At 37.1% G+C, this 4,868-nt stretch overlaps 1 long non-coding RNA gene across 1 annotated transcript; it reads left to right on the top strand.

Annotated features, from left to right (window-relative positions):
- The first annotated feature begins 990 nt into the window (after positions 1-990).
- LOC122525318 lies at positions 991-1,623 on the top strand. Its single transcript, XR_006305750.1, has 2 exons — positions 991-1,052; positions 1,156-1,623. It is a non-coding gene; the product is annotated as an uncharacterized LOC122525318 (long non-coding RNA).
- The last annotated feature ends 3,245 nt before the right edge of the window (positions 1,624-4,868 follow it).

The raw sequence follows: 4,868 nt of genomic DNA, 5'->3' as shown, positions 1-4,868 counted from the left end.
GACGGACATGGCTATCGACCTCTCGAGTTATCGACTAATAAGTAGTTTGCAATGAGAGAATAGAAAGAGAGAGAGAGAGAGAGCGAGAGAGAGATAGAAGAATTTTCTTTAACAAACAAAATGCGAATTTCCATTACCCGAATTACGATCGAATGCGAGAAGGAAAGAACAGAAAAATAAAAAACAAAAATCGATCCGTTGAAATCTGCTGTTTAATATTGGAGAAAGAGAAAAAAAAGATAGAGAGAAAGAGAGAAAGAGAGACCTTCGAAAAACTCTGATCGCAGTCGTACTTATCTTAATTGATTAGCAGTAAAGTATTGCATCATGATGTAATAAATTATTGATAAGCCGCATTATTGTCGGCAAGCCAAGGATAGTTATTTTTCTTTATACTTCATACTCCCACTTGATTATTATAAAAAAAAGAAATATATATATATATATATATCCAAGGTATCCATTTTATTTGATTGTTTTCGTGGAATCGCTTAACACGCACGATGACAAATATTTTTATCCTACCGAAGCAACCCCCTTTCTCCGAATAAAACACTACCCCCTGGTAACGATCACGCGACAATGAGACTAATTGTCGCGACCATTTACCACCACATGTACGTATATATATATATATATTTTTATGCATTCGCGCGCGCGCGCGCGCGTGCCTTCGAGCTTGCGTATTTTCGAACGCGCGTAAATATGTGTGTGTATATGTAAATATATATATAACGTAAGCATATAGAAATACAACGATGAGGACTGAAATAAATTGCACATCGTAGATAATAAAATCGGTAACTGTTAGGAATAATATGTGCATTATGTCCGACCACCCGTCGCTGGTTTTACGAACGCGAATGTACTCTCTGCCCCCCTTCCTCCCTCATCACCGATCCCTCCTACTCCTCCTACTCCTCTTCTCTGTATTCTCCAACCACCACCACCACCACTTCCACCTCCTCGTCATCGTCGTCGTAGTCGTCGTAGTCGTCGTCGTTATGAAGGTTACTGTATTATTGCAGCCTTCGCAATCTGCATTGTTGGCTGTACGCTTTTAATACTCTTTATTGTCTCTTTTATAACCAGAATGACGCGTTTCTTTCAACGCTCGCGGATAAATTACACGCAGCATTGTACCTCTAATTTTAGAGAGAAGAACGAGAAGAAATACCGTTTGTAGAAGAAGAAGAAGAAGAAGAAGAAGAAGAAGAAGAAGGGGAGGAGGAAAAGGCCCGTCGAGTTGTAAGTACGCGCGGAAAAACAAACGAATGAACGAACGAAGGGTTAAAAAAAGGTTCGATCAAAGAAGAAAGATTAATCACCCCCCTGAACCCCGCTTTTTCTTGTCAAAATTTCTTTAAAACAAGATAATAAATAAGTAGATTTTTAACAATGTTCTAATATCATTCTCTTAATATCATCGAATCGTTATATTTGTCGCTTACGTACTTATATGATTATTTCAAAATAATAATTCATCTAGGTGAAATAAAACTAAAGATGGGAAAAATAATGAACAGCAGGAAATGGCAGGGAACGAATAAGAATACAAAACGAAAACTAGACAAATAAAATAGGTAAAGGAAAGAAAAGAGGACACGATTACGTAACGCAAAATGGAAAAATGCAGGCAGATAGAAGAAGAAGAAGAAAAAGAAAAAGAAAAAGAAAAAGAAGAAGAAGAAGATGAAGAAGATGAAGAAGATGAAGAAGAGGGGACTCGTTTCGTAGCACTTCGCGATATAATGTTGTGCAAAACGTAACGTATTCATCGTAAGCGTTAAGTAGCGTTAAGTGGGTCGAATTTACTCTGCGCGCCTTATTATTTCTACTTTATATTCCAGCGCACTATTCTAAGTGTGCGAGCGCCTTCGAGAGTTGCCTGCGCTCGTGCGAACGCACGCGCACGTGTAGTAGTAGACGTGTGTGTGTAGTACGAAGGAAGAAGAGCGTGTGCGCGCGGGTGCACGGGAGAAACGTAGGATGTAGCTTATTGGCACAAATCTGGGTTATATTATTCGCATAGCATAGCGCACTGTCGCGTAACACACACACACACATATATATACACGTGCACATAAAATATTAGTCGCGAGTAGGAAGAGGAGAATCGACTTGTTCGTTTAAGAAAAAGATAAAAGTCAAATCAACCACTACCATCGACACCACCTCATGACTTCTGCTTATTCGAAAGAGATTATATTTTAATAATTAAAAGAGAATAAGATTCCAATGGGGAACACCAACCGATACTGCGATAATATATATTGGTAATAAAAATAAAAAAAAAAAAAAAAACTGAATGAATATAATGTAATTATTAATGTAAGACAATAAAGACTTCTAATCAAGCCTCTCTAACACTATTATCTTAATGAAAAATAATAAATATATAAACATATATATATATATATATGATTCTAATCAAGCACCAATACTAACCGTGATAATTAAAATAATTGCATATTCTCGGACATGAAGAGAAATATAAAGAGTTGGGATTGAAATTTTGCTTGTTTTTGAACATCGTAGGATAATTATACTCACGCATATGTATTATCTACATACATAGGTGGTAGAGTTAGAGAGAAAGAAAAAGGAGGGTGAAATTCTTGGTCGGTGGTTCGAGGAGGAGGATGCGACACGGGACGCATAACTACGCTCGGTCTAGCTTAAACGTATGCGATCCTACGTATATATATATATATATACCTACGTACATACATACATACATACATACGTGTATACGTGTACGTACATACTTATAGTTGAGCGTACAAAGCGCGGCAACGACGAAATCTGCATATAATATTGATGCAATTTGCCATTAGAATGACGACGGCTACGGTCTAGGATGTGGGCTCTATTCTGTATGCAACGACTGAATGGACCGGTTCAATTAGAGAATCATAACTTGCCCTGATGGGGCCATCCTGCAGATATTACCTTCGTACGGCCCTGAAACGGCCGGTGCACGACGTCGTTTTTATTATCCACGAGCGTCGAACTTCCCTTCCAACCAACCAACCAACCAACCAACCAACCACCCACCCACCAACCCATACTCTCTCTCTCTCTATTACTATTTCTATCTTTTCTCGTCGAGCCATTTCTTCTCTTCTCTTCTCTTCTCTTCTCTTCTCTTATGGTTGTCTTCTTCGTACATACGATCGCATCAAAATGTCGGAAACAAAGCTAACGATCCACGGAATGTTGCTCGATTATGGCGGTGACGGTGAGGGGGGGGACGGGCCGAAACTCTTTTCCCGCCTTTTTTTACTTTGTGGTTTACTTTCTTACAAAAGAAAATAAGATAAGAAAATGGGAGGAATAACATTTGTGAGATTCTCGACGAATATCAAAAAATATAATATTATAAAAGTAATAACGATTAAATTCATTAAATTCCTACTCTACTATATAATAAGAAAAATAATCACGTCTTCTTTATCAAACTGAGAAACGGAGAAAGAAACGAAAAAAAAATAAAAAAAAATAAAAAGAAGAAAAAAAGAACGGCGCTAGGATAAAAGAGGATTAATTTCATTTTATTCGACTGATCCTCTCCCAACCACCCCCCTGCCCCTCCCCCTCATCCCCTACTACCACTCCTTCGAAACTCCTGATATAAAAATAACGATCGAAAGTTAATAAATTATGAAATATATTAATAAACAATCGACGATAATAATATTACCAAATGATAAATAAAATAAATCGTATTAATATATCACGATCATTGTTGTTTCTTAACTCTTTTCTCTTTCTCCCTTAAATTGTTAAACTTTTCTTCGTAACATTTCATGAAAGAGAAAGAGAAAAAGAGAAAGAGAGAGAGAGAGAGATAGTATGCAGATAGATGAGATACAAGTACCGGATTACTTTTCCTTCCTTTGTCTCACTTTACCCCTTGATCGTTCTTACTCTTTTTATCTTGGGGCGGTCGTCCTGCCTAATGACAGAGAACGAAGTTGGCCCTTTTTTTTTTTCTTTTTTTTTTTTTTTCTTTCCTTTTCCTCATCGGGACCCATGCGCTCTCTTCTTCTTCTCTACGGCCATACAGCACACACCATAACGTACACACCGTCATATAACACACACACACCCACGACAGATAAACGGTGGACGATGCTCGCCGACGGACGAGTACGATTATCAACGCGCCTTTATGAAATAAAGCGTAAAGTACGCCGGCGTGACGTGACTGTTACGTTTATAATAGGTAATCCGTCCTGATGTGCTTCAGGCATTCGCGCACGCGTTCTTTCATCTACATACACACACACATACACACATATATATATATTATATATATTTATCATACACATGAAGACAAATATATTACAATATGTCTTTTAACTGATACTCGAATGTCAAACAAAATTTTACATTAAAACGTGAAAATGTATAATACAATTTGTTCATAGAGAAAAAGTTAGTTGCATAAAAAAAAATTCACAGTCACAACTCGACTAATCTTCATTTCTCAATGTAGAATCATATCCCTGTTCTTTTGTATCACCCCAGTTACATGCATATACGTATATGTAATATGATGGACCTGTTTTTATTGATAATGCGTGTTGCAAGCTGTACTTTATATCTTTGTCTATCTCATTATGTACGAACATAATATATATATATATTTCTCTACATAATAATAACCACATTAATCGATGTTATTTCGTGTGGTAGTATCTAAATATTAAGTGCACGCTGTGACTTTGATTATACCATGATCCCATATAATGTTCGATCGTAGCCGGCTTAGGAATTACACATCCTGTCGGTTTAGATGTCGTATAGAAAATACTTTATAGAGAGAGAGAGAGGGAGAGAGAGAAGGGGAGAGAGAAAAAAAG

Source organism: Polistes fuscatus, unplaced genomic scaffold, assembly GCF_010416935.1.
Source record: "Polistes fuscatus isolate 324 unplaced genomic scaffold, CU_Pfus_HIC Scaffold9, whole genome shotgun sequence".
In the NCBI taxonomy this organism is placed as follows: domain Eukaryota; kingdom Metazoa; phylum Arthropoda; class Insecta; order Hymenoptera; family Vespidae; genus Polistes; species Polistes fuscatus.
The sequence above is the reverse complement of the archived record's forward strand: the minus strand, read 5'-3'. Positions and strand labels throughout refer to the sequence as shown.